This window comes from Bufo bufo, chromosome 4 (assembly GCF_905171765.1).
Source record: "Bufo bufo chromosome 4, aBufBuf1.1, whole genome shotgun sequence".
Lineage (NCBI taxonomy): Eukaryota > Metazoa > Chordata > Amphibia > Anura > Bufonidae > Bufo > Bufo bufo.
The window spans coordinates 71,494,814-71,508,074 of NC_053392.1; positions in this window are offsets into that span (position 1 = coordinate 71,494,814).

The following is a 13,261-nucleotide window of genomic DNA, read 5'->3' on the forward strand; positions in this document are numbered from 1 at the left end:
TGCTGTGCTGGATCCGCCTCGCATCAGGTGCACTGGGTGGAGTCATTAGTTTAAATAGTCTCCAGCTAAAGTGCTCTGAGCGGATTATACTCATCATTGTGGTCTTGGAAGCTGGGAAGGAAGGTTGGCTGTTTGTTCCTGCTCTCAGCAGATAAGTGTCTTTTCTTGTTTGGTTGTTTATGTCATCTTACCCATCCAGGTTCTGTGCGAGCTGGCAGCTCCTTTCTCCCTACTTTACCATCTCAGGGAATTCAGGGTTCTGTTAGCATAGGCTGGTGGACACAGCAAATCTACCATCAAGATTTGTCTGTGGGCTGAGCATTGCAGGGAAAGAGGTCAGGGATAAATTAGGAGGTGACCCTTCCCCTGTCTCTCTTCCAGAGCCTGGTTGGTGTGTTTTCTGTTTAACTGTGCACGTCCACCGTGACATACACCCTAGCAAGCTTATATTACCGCAGATAAAGTGCTAGAAGATGTGTCAATGATAGCAGCAATCCGATATACACCTCAGTGTTAGCGCAGGCTATTATAGGCTGAGTGCTACACGGTGTGTGGACTCTGTTGAGCAGTGTGCCCTACTTACTAGCGCCCCAACAAGATGAACAGCGGCAACTATTGGTTTTATAGTCTTATGACAAGAGTAATCGTCTTGTCATAAGACTATGAAACTAATAGATGCCACTGTTCATAAGTAGTGTAGATCGAGAATATTCTAATCACAAATTTTCCATGCAAAAGGCTACACTAATAATCTTGTCATAAGACTATGAAACCAATAGATGGCGCTGTTCATGAGTAGTGTAGATCGTAAATTTTTCATGCAAATGGTTTTTCAGCTGAAAAACAAGGCAGATTCTGCTCATTTGCATGTCTTTCCCATATGCCCATGTTTATGCAAATGAGTTTTTACATGACAAAACTGTATAGAAAGGTTATTGAAGATTAGGACAATCAGAAAACGTTTTGTCTCCCTAATGATATTGATCTAGGTGCGCAGGTCCACCCAAGCCATCCAACAGATCTGAAGGAACTTTGAGGCTTACTGGCTTTCAGTCAGATGAGAGTCTCATAGTGCACAAATCTGCCATCTGTCTCATGGATGAATAGATTGATTGCTTGCATATCCCTGGCTTTTGACATATAGCCTTTGTGTGGTTGTTTATTGTATGTTGTAGATAATAGGAGTCCAAGACACAGCCAGCCATCTTCTTAAAGCTGTTTCCAAACCATTTTGATGTGGTTTCCATTAATTTATAAACTCTTTTTGTAAACCAGACAGAGCAGGGGGTGCCTGGTTTGATGCTCGAGTCTCCCATTGTCTTTCATTGTATTAAATTGCTCTCGAGCACCCGCAGTATTCAGCTGAGCACTCGGATGTGCTGGCGATGCACGAGCCAAACAGTAGTTCGGCCGAGCATGCTCGCTCTACACTAAAATGCGTATATATTTTTCCTTTTTGTACTGAAATAGGATACTGAACGATTTCACCACATATAACTGCAGAAGTAAAATGCATATATATTTTTCCTTTTTGTACTGAAATAGGCCACTAAACTATTTTTCCAGAAATAAATTCACACGTGAAGTGCGTATATATTTTTCTTTCTGTACTGAAATAGGCCACTAAACGCTTTTAGCAGAAATAAATGCACCAGTGAAGTGAGTATATATTTTTCTTTCTGTACTAAAATAGGCCACTAAATGCTTTTGCCACAAATAAGTGCATCAGTGAAGTGCATATATATTTTTCTTTCTTTACTGAAATAGGCCATTAAATGCTTTCAACACATATAACTGCAGAAGTGAACTGAGAATATATTTTTCTTTTTGTACTGAAATAGGCCACTAAACGCTTTTAGCAGAAATAACTGCACCAGTAAAGTGCGTATATATTTTTCTTTCTGTACTGAAATAGGCCACTAAACGCCTTCAACACATATAACTGTAGAAGTGAACTGATAATATATTTTTCTTTTAGCACTGAAATAGGCCAGTAAACGCTTTTAGCAGAAATAAATGCACCAGTGAAGTGAGTATTTTTTTTTTTCTGTACTGAAATAGGCCACTAAATGTTTTTGCCACAAATAAGTGCATAAGTGAAGTGCATATATATTTTCTTTCCGTACTGAAATAGGCCAGTAAATGCTTTCGCCAAAATAACTCCACTAGTGAAGTGCATATATATTTTTCTTTCTTTACTGAAATAGGCCATTAAAAGCATTCAACACATATAACTGCAGAAGTGAACTGAGAATATATTTTTCTTTTTGTACTGAAATAGGCCACTAAATGATTTTAGCAGAAATAACTGCACCAGTAAAGTGCATATATGTTTTACTTTCTGTACTAAATAGGCCAATAAATGCTTTAAACACATATAACTGGAGAAGTGCTGCTGCCAAGGCCAATAAGATAATGGGTTGCATCAAAAGGGGCATAGATTCCCGTGATATGAACATAGTCCTACCACTTTACAAATCGCTAGTCAGACCACACATGGAGTACTGTGTACAGTTCTGGGCTCCTGTAAACAAGGCAGACATAGCAGAGCTAGAGAGGGTTCAGAGGAGGGCAACTAAAGTAATAACTGGAATGGGGCAACTACAGTACCCTGAAAGATTATCAAAATTATGGTTATTCACTTTAGAAAAAAGACGACTGAGGGGAGATCTAATTAATATGTATAAATATATCAGGGGTCAGTACAGAGATCTATCCCATCAGCTATTTATCCCCAGGACTGTGACTGTGACGAGGGGACATCCTCTGCGTCTGGAGGAAAGAAGGTTTGTACACAAACATAGAAGAGGATTCTTTACGGTAAGAGCAGTGAGACTATGGAACTCTCTGCCTGAGGAGGTGGTGATGGTGAGTACAATAAAGGAATTCAAGAGGGGCCTGGATGTGTTTCTAGAGCGTAATAATATTACAGGCTATAGCTACTAGAGAGGGGTCGTTGATCCAGGGAGTTATTCTGATTGGAGTCGGGAAGAAATTTTTTATTCCCCTAAAGTGGAGAAAATTGGCTTCTACCTCACAGGGTTTTTTGCCTTCCTCTGGATCAACTTGCAGGATAACAGGCCGAACTGGATGGACAAATGTCTTTTTTCGGCCTTATGTACTATGTTACTATGTTACTATGTTACTAAGTGAACAGAGAATATATTTTTCTTTTTGTACTGAAATAGGCCACTAAATGCTTTTAGCTGAAAAAAAAATGCACCAGTGAAGTGTACTAAAATAGGCCATTAAACTCTTTCACCACAAATAAATGCAACAGTGAAGTGCATATATTTTTTTCCTTTTGGTACTGAAATAGGACACTGAACGCTTTCACCACATATAACTGCAGAAGTGAAATGCGTATATATTTTTCCTTTTGGTAATGAAATAGGCCACTAGACTCTTTCAACACAAATAACTGAAGAAGTCGAATGCGTATATATTTATCTTTTTAGACAGATATAAGCTGTTATTGCAACTTAAGCGATTCTCATCTTCTTTGTGTGGTGCCAAAATAATTAGAAGTATAAGTATGCATGTTCCATACTGCTTTCATAATGAGACCAGACGCACAAGTTGGTTTCATCCCCTTGAGCAAGAGTGCTTTATTCAAGATACATTCACTTAAATAGCAGACATGACATCACAAATGGGGTGTTCCTTAAGAAAAGACTATTGGCTCCTTAACTTGATAGGAGTGGTTTCAGCAACTTCAACTCTGAGTTCATAGGTAGATTTGAAAACTGCAAATAGCATTTAACCTCTCTACAGTTGTCTTAAAAACAAAGAAATATACAGAGGCTCACATAGCTGGTTACTATTGTGTACTACAGGATGTTCACAATATACAGTTGCAAGAAAAAGCATGTGAACCCTTTGGAATGATATGCATTTCTGCACAAATTGGACATAAAATGTGATCTGATCTTCATCTAAGTCAGAACAATAGACAATCACAGTCTGCCTAAACTAATAACATACAAAGAATTAAATGTTACCATGTTTTTATTGAACACACCATGTAAACATTCACAGTACAGGTGGAAAAAGTATGTGAACCCCTAGACTAATGACATCTCCAAGAGCTAATTGGAGTGAAGTGTCAGCCAACTGGAGTCCAATCAATGAGATGAGATTGGAGGTGTTGGTTACTGCTGCCCTGCCCTATAACAAAGAATCACAAGAATCATTGCCTGATGTGAATGATGCCTTGCACAAAAGAGCTCTCAGAAGACCTATGATTAAGAATTGTTGACTTTCATAAAGTTGGAAAGGGTTATAAAAGTATCTCCAAAAGCCTTGCTGTTCATCAGTCCACGGTAAGACAAATTGTCTATAAATGTAGAAAGTTCAGCACTGCTGCTACTCTCACTAGGGGTGGCCGTCCTGTAAAGATGACTGCAAGAGCACAGCGCAGACTGATCAATGAGGTGACGAAGAATCCTAGAGTGTCAGCTAAAGACTTACAAAAGTCTCTGGCATATGCTAACATCCCTGTTAGCGAATCTACGATACTTAAAACACTAAACAAGAATGGATTTCATGGGAGGATACCACAGAGAAAGCCACTGCTGTACAAAAAAAACATTGCTGCACGTTTACAATTTGCACAACAGCACCTGGATGTTCCACAGCAGTACTGACAAAATATTCTGTGGACAGATGAAACCAAAGTTGAGTTGTTTGGAAGAAACACACAACACTATGTGTGGAAAAAAAGAGGCACAGCACACCAACATCAAAACCTCATCCCAACTGTGAAGTATGCTGGTGGAGGCATCATGGTTTGGGGCTGCTTTTCTGCGTCAGGGCCAGGACGGATTGCTATCATCGAAGAAAAAAGGAATTCCCAAGTTTATCAAGACATTTTGCAGGAGACCTTAAGGCCATCTGTCCACCAGCTGAAGCTCAACAGAAGATGGGTGTTGCAACAGGACAGCAACCCAAAGAATGGCTTAAACAGAAGAAAATACGCCTTCTGGAGTGGTCCAGTCAGAGTCCTGACCTCAACCCAATTGAGATGCTGTGGCATGACCTCAAGAAAGCGATTCACACCAGACATCCCAAGAATATTGCTGAACTGAAACAGTTCTGTAAAGAGGAATGGTCAAGAATTACTCCTGACCGTTGTGCACGTCTGATCTGCAACTACAGGAAACGTTTGGTTGAAGTTATTGCTGCCAAAGGAGGTTCAACTAGTTATTAAATCCAAGAGTTCACATACTTTTTCCACCTGCACTGTGAATGTTTACATGGTGTGTTCAAAAAAAATATGGTAACATTTAATTCTTTGTTTGTTATTAGTTTAAGCAGACTGTGATTGTCTATTGTTGTGACTTAGATGAATATCAGATCACATTTTATGACCAATTTGTGCAGAAATGCATATCATTCCAAAGTTTCACATACTTTTTCTTGCAACTGTATATAAAAACCTATCTCTCACAAATCTCTCCTTTTTGGGAAATAGACCAAAGGTGAACATCCAAAGTGAGGCCCTCTCCCAAAGCCCTAAACAGCGAAGAGCTGGACTTTCTTTATTGCTTCACCAGGTCCCCTTAACTCCCTTTTGGGGTTTGCCTTCACCTTGTCCTATTTAACCTGCAACCATCAAAAAGTTGTTTTTTTTTGTTTGTTTTTACTTCAGGATGGAATAATCTTTGTCTTTGACAGGGGCACAGCTCATATACATAGTGTGGGCATGGATGTATTAAACATTTTTAACAACAATTTTCCTAAAACGGAGAACTCTAACGGAGCCTGTTAAAGCCAAATGCTAAAAACACTGTCGTCACTGAACTAGTTACCAAAACATTGTTCTAGCCATGATGTGATTAATTTCAGAATTTTTCCCATCAGTTCATTTGATAAAGTCCATCAGTTTCTTTAGATCCTTGGTGATCCTTCCATCAGGGGCAGTGTTGCCCGGAATGTAGATGCAGCAGGAACATCTAACGATCTTGTAGACCCCTCCTTTTTCTGCTGTCAAGGACCAGTCGGTTTTGTAGAGTCATTACTGAAAAAGAGCTCAGTTGTACCACCATTCGCTTCGTAGCATCACAGGTGTAATTCACAAATCTCTGTTGATGACAATAGAGATGTTAATCCAATCTAAATCGTGTCTCTAAGGTCAGTTTGTCTTCATATTTTTAAATTGGCAAAATATTTAATGCCAATTACACTGTGTGCAGAATTATTAGGCAAATGAGTATTTTGACCACATCATCCTCTTTATGCATGTTGTCTTACTCCAAGCTGTATAGGCTCGAAAGCCTACTACCAATTAAGCATATTAGGTGATGTGCATCTCTGTAATGAGAAGGGGTGTTGTCTAATGACATTAACACCCTATATCAGGTGTGCATAATTATTAGGCAACTTCCTTTCCTTTGGCAAAATGGGTCAAAAGAAGGACTTGACAGGCTCAGAAAAGTCAAAAATAGTGAGATATCTTGCAGAGGGATGCAGCACTCTTAAAATTGCAAAGCTTCTGAAGCGTGATCATTGAACAATCAAGCGTTTTATTCAAAATAGTCAACAGGGTCGCAAGAAGCGTGTGGAAAAACCAAGGCGCAAAATAACTGCCCATGAACTGAGAAAAGTCAAGCGTGCAGCTGCTAAGATGCCACTTGCCACCGGTTTGGCCATATTTCAGAGCTGCAACATCACTGGAGTGCCCAAAAGCACAAGGTGTGCAATACTCAGAGACATGGCCAAGGTAAGAAAGGCTGAAAGACGACCACCACTGAACAAGACACACAAGCTGAAACGTCAAGACTGGGCCAAGAAATATCTCAAGACTGATTTTTCTAAGGTTTTATGGACTGATGAAATGAGAGTGAGTCTTGATGGGCCAGATGGATGGGCCCGTGGCTGGATTGGTAAAGGGCAGAGAGCTCCAGTCCGACTCAGACGCCAGCAAGGTGGAGGTGGAGTACTGGTTTGGGCTGGTATCATCAAAGATGAGCTTGTGGGGCCTTTTCGGGTTGAGGATGGAGTCAAGCTCAACTCCCAGTCCTACTGCCAGTTTCTGGAAGACACCTTCTTCAAGCAGTGGTACAGGAAGAAGTCTGCATCCTTCAAGAAAAACATGATTTTCATGCAGGACAATGCTCCATCACACGCGTCCAAGTACTCCACAGCGTGGCTGGCAAGAAAGGGTATAAAAGAAGAAAATCTAATGACATGGCCTCCTTGTTCACCTGATCTGAACCCCATTGAGAACCTGTGGTCCATCATCAAATGTGAGATTTACAATGAGGGAAAACAGTACACCTCTCTGAACAGTGTCTGGGAGGCTGTGGTTGCTGCTGCACGCAATGTTGATGGTGAACAGATCAAAACACTGACAGAATCCATGGATGGCAGGCTTTTGAGTGTCCTTGCAAAGAAAGGTGGCTATATTGGTCACTGATTTGTTTTTGTTTTGTTTTTGAATGTCAGAAATGTAAATTTGTGAATGTTGAGATGTTATATTGGTTTCACTGGTAAAAATAAATAATTGAAATGGGTATATATTTGTTTTTTGTTAAGTTGCCTAATAATTATGCACAGTAATAGTCACCTGCACACACAGATATCCCCCTAAAATAGCTAAAACTAAAAACAAACTAAAAACTACTTCCAAAAATATTCAGCTTTGATATTAATTAGTTTTTTGGGTTCATTGAGAACATGGTTGTTGTTCAATAATAAAATTAATCCTCAAAAATACAACTTGCCTAATAATTCTGCACTCCCTGTATAGGTAAGGATGTAGGAGCCACAAATGCAACTGAACTTTGAGGTTTTTCCCTTACCAACATTCTAAATTTGCCTAGGTGATCTTTGTCACTAACACATGCTCCTAAAACATATATCCCTGAATCCTGTTGGATAGGATTTCTAATGGACAGGAACTGTCACGGATGAGGTAAAGGAGTAAACACCACACCGACAACAAGGGGGGGAAGGGAAAAGCCACTAGGTTTCAACGCTAGGGAAGGGAAAGGATCACCATTCACTACCTAAAGAACCCTACACCTGGCCCTGACTCCTAACCGTATGGACACCCCTTGAAGATAGAAATGTCCATACCCAGGAACCTGAAAGCCCTGGAGACCCCGAGGAGCCCTAAAGATATTTGCAGGGATGAGACAACCCATTCCTTCCAAGATGAAGGAACAAGCATCTCACTGAGGCCTAGTAACAACAACCAAGGGGAAAAGACAAAATACAAACAAGCGAGATACTTAGCTTCTATTGTAGAAGGATGAGCAGGAACTCAGGAATAACCACACTCCAGCTCTTTCCAAAACCAAATGAAGCAATCTACTGCATAGTCAGAAGGGTGGGGTCAGACTATAAAAGGTAGAAGTGATGACCACTGAGCAACAGCTGAGAAAAGGGAAATGGTCATTAACCCTATCAACACTGAATCAAGAGAAATCAAGGAGGCTGTTAGTTTCCTCAACGCTCAGCCAGTCTCCTTGATCTCCTGACATTAGTTACCTGAGGAACCGTAACAGGAACAGAGGATTACACATTATGTTTACAACTGTTTGGTGGTTTTACCTTCAGGACAGTCATCCTTTGCAACAAACCTTCACCTTTACTGACTCTAGAGGTAGTTTCCACTGGTTTATATTCCCAACACTTCAGACTAGTGCTCCATTCTGTTAATCTCCATTATCTACAGTTGGTATGGTCATATCTAAACACAATTACCATAGACTTAGACAGTTCCAGTCACACAGATGTACTTATCAGACCAAAACCAAGTGTCCTATCTGTCATCTGTCTTATAGTCCATTATACTGCAAAAGTCAACTTAGTTGTTCCTGACTCATCTTGATAATATAACACTGTTGGAATTTGATTTGACTGTGATTTTCCCCTTGTACAATATGAAACAAACAATACGACATGCAAAAACATTATGCCTCTTATAGTCCTGGCACTTGATTGCAATATGACACGTAGATCTAATTAGGCTCTCCTTCCAATTCGACAGCAGTGGCGGTGGTTATCAGGATTTCATGTAGATCTTCAAACCGTAGCTCTAGGACTTTCCTCATGTCTCTCTTTTCACCACTACCCAATCTCCTGATTGTAAAGCATGAATTGATTCTATACAGTCTGGATTCTAAAAAAACAAACTAAAACTTGGAAATACACATTAGACAATCAATTTGTGCAACAGACAACATAATTTGAAAAACTACTATGCTGCATCTGGAGCTGTTAGGGAAATAGAGACCTAATCTAGGGGCATTCCCAAAGAGTACTATAGTACTTCATAAGGATTTAGGCCTATCTTCCGGTTAGGTGTGTACCGGATGGAGAAAAGCCTCAGGGGTAGGTATTCTTACCTCAGTCAGTATCTTTTAGCTATAGACTTTGCTACAGGCCAAATCTCCGAATATCCTGGAAAGAGATCAATACAGACACAGACATATTCACACTGTTCCACCTTTGTTCTGAATGTAGTCAATAGAGATGTCCCGAACTATTCGCCGGCGAACAGTTCCCGGCGAACATCGCTTGTTCGCGTTCGCCGTGGCGGGCGAACATATGCAATGTTCAGTCTACCCCCTATAAGTCATCATTGAGCAAACTTTGACCCTGTACCTGTCACGACCGCTGCCCAAGCAGCAGTCGTGTCGCACCAGACGGAGGGGAAGGGGGACCCTTATCTACGGATGGGAATAGTATGGCCACCCCTGACTAACCCTAAGCTGGCACCTGTCTGCCCTGATACCCTAGATGGGGTGTGAACCCGTGCGGCGAGCTGGATGCCTAAAACCCTCAGTCACCCTAACAAGCCTAGAGTGGGGAAAGGCCGATGGGAGCACTAGTCACCATCACTCATGTCTAGGAGAACAGCAGGGGAAGACAGCAACAAACAAACTATATCAGAGATAGACTTATCCAGTCACGAGCAGAGAAGGCGATCCTAATCGCGACAGTCCATGCCGGACAAGAGCTCCACAGCAACACCATCAAACGATCTCCTTCAAAGGTCAGAATAGAACTGGAAGTAAGGACTATATCTGGCAATGACTGCAAGTGAAAGTGAAACTAATAGTAGCTGTGAGTGGCAGACAGGACTCACCTGAGAAGGATGCCTACAAACTCCCAGTCAGGACAAAAAGGTTCACAAGGCAAAACCCAGATGACATACCCTGAACCACGGAGCAAACTCACAAGCTATCGCGAGTAGCAAGTCGCTGCGACCTTCTCCTCCCAGACCTGTCTGGATCAGTCACAGTCGTGACAGTACCCCTTTCTACGAGGGGCCCCTGGACCCTCAAGTCCAGGCCTCTCCGGATGGGAGCTATGAAAAGCCCGAATGAGTCTGTCCGCTTTTATCTCTGATGCTGGAACCCACATTCTCTCTTCGGAACCATAACCTTTCCAGTGCACCAGGTACTGAAGAGAGCGGCGAACATATCGTGAATCAACAATCTTTTCTACCTGAAACTCAAGACTGCCATCAACAACCACCGGTGGAGGCGGTAGTGGCAATGGTTTAGGAGGTTCTACATATCTCTTAAGCAGAGATCTGTGGAAGACATTATGGATCCTTAGAGTCCGAGGTAGCTCCAGACGAAAAGCCACCGGGTTAATGATCTTAATTACCCTATAAGGACCAATAAATCTCGGACCTAATTTCCACGAGGGAACCTTCAACTTGATATTTCTGGTAGACAACCACACCAAGTCATTCACCCCAAGGTCCGGACCTTCAGAGTGCTTCCTATTAGCCGCACGTTTGTATCTACCACCAATTCTCTTCAAACTTTCTTGCACACTCTGCCACACTGAAGAAAGTGAAGACGCAAATCGTTCCTCCTCGGGAATTCCAGACGGCTTCCCCTCACTAAACGTACAAAACTGAGGATGGAAACCATACGCACCAAAAAATGGTGACTTATCGGTGGATTCTTGACGACGATTATTAATGGCAAACTCGGCTAACGGTAAATAAGATGACCATTCCTCCTGATTTTCGGAAACAAAGCATCTCAAATATGTCTCTAGGTTTTAATTGGTACGTTCAGTCTGACCGTTGGACTGTGGATGGAAAGATGAAGAAAACAACAGATGAACCCCTAAACGAGAACAAAAAGCTTTCCAAAATTTAGAAACGAATTGGGTACCACGATCCGAAACAATATCGGAAGGGACCCCGTGAAGCTTCACGATGTGGTCAATAAAAACCTGAGCCAGTGTGTTAGCATTAGGCAATGCGGCAAGAGCAATAAAGTGCACCATTTTACTGAATCTGTCAACAACTACAAGAATAACAGTCTTCCCCGCTGATACTGGTAGATCCGTAATGAAATCCATTGACAGGTGCGTCCAAGGCCTGTTGGGGATGGCAAGAGGTAAAAGACGCCCTGCCGGACGAGTATGATCTACCTTAGAACGAGCACAGGTAGCACATGCAGACACAAAATTCAACACCTCCTGGCGCCATTTAGGCCACCAGAACCGACGAGACACTAACTCAGAGGTTGCCCTACTACCTGGGTGTCCTGCCAGTGTGGAGTTATGGTGTTCTTTTAGTATCTCCAGTCGTAAATTTTCTGGCACAAACAGTTTACCCGAGGGGCAGGAGGCCGGGGCATCCCCCTGAGCTTCCAACACCCTCCCCTCCAAACCTGAGTGTAATGCAGAGACCACCACCCCCTTTTGCAAAATGGGCTCTGGTACTTCAACATCACCCCCTCCAGGAAAACTTCGAGACAATGCATCCGCCTTAGTATTTTTTGCCCCCGGGCGATAGGTTATTACAAAATTAAACCTAGTAAAAAATAACGACCACCGAGCCTGTCTAGGGGTGAGACGTTTAGCAGACTCCAGATATAATACGTTTTTGTGATCAGTAATCACCGTGACGGGATGAACCGCCCCCTCCAAAAAATGACGCCACTCCTCAAAAGCCAACTTAATAGCCAAAAGTTCCCTGTTGCCAATATCATAGTTCTTTTCTGCAGTAGACAATTTCTTCGAAAAGAAAGCACACGGACGCCATTCACCAGGGGACGGGCCCTGAGATAGTACCGCTCCCACCCCCACCTCTGATGCGTCAACCTCTACAATAAAAGGAAGCGAGACATCTGGCTGTACGAGAATAGGGGCCGAGGTGAATCTCTCCTTCAGAGATGCAAAGGCAGTTTTGGCTGCATGTGACCATTTGGAAAAATCAGATCCCTTTCGGGTCATGTCCGTCAGTGGTTTGACCACCAAGGAATAATTTTTTATAAACTTTCTATAAAAATTGGCAAACCCCAGGAAGCGTTGCAATGCCTTCAGGTTCTCAGGCAGATCCCAGTCTATAATCGCCCGGACTTTCTCTGGATCCATGCGGAAACCTGAATCTGACAACACATACCCCAGAAATGGCAGTTCTTTTACGGCGAACACACATTTTTCTAACTTAGCAAACAATTTGTTGGCCCTTAATATCTGCAGCACTTGTCTCACATGGATCTTATGTGTATCCAGATCCGGGGAATAGACCAGGATGTCATCAAGATATATCACAACAAATCTCCCAATAAGGTGACTAAAAATATCGTTGACAAAATGTTGGAATACCGCAGGCGCATTAGTAAGACCAAATGGCATGACCAGATTTTCATAGAGCCCTTCCGGAGTATTAAAAGCCATCTTCCACTCATCCCCCTCTTTGATGCGAACCAGGTTATAGGCTCCTCTGAGATCCATTTTGGAGAACCATTTAGCACCAGCAACCTGATTAAAGAGGTCGGGAATGAGAGGAAGAGGATAGGGATCTCGGATAGTTATCCGGTTTAATTCCCGGAAATCCAGGCAAGGACGTAGGCCCTCATCTTTCTTTTTAACGAAAAAGAACCCTGCAGCCACAGGTGAAGAAGAGGGTCTGATGTGTCCCTTAGCCAAACTCTCCGAAATATAATCTTTCATAGCCTTCCTCTCCGGGCCGGAAAGATTGTATAACCGGGTTTTAGGTAGTTTGGCCCCAGGTAGTAGATTAATCGGGCAATCATATGGACGATGAGGTGGTAACCCCTGACAACCCTTCTCACAAAACACATCCATAAAATCTGACAGAAAGGCAGGTAAAGATGTTACAGAGAGTGTAGAGCACCTACTACTCAAGCAGTTGTCCTTACAATGTTCACTCCACTCCACAATCTCCCCGGCCTGCCAATCCACCACTGGATTGTGAGTCACCAGCCAGGGAAGCCCCAATACCATAGGAGCCGGAAGACCGTCCAGGACATAACAC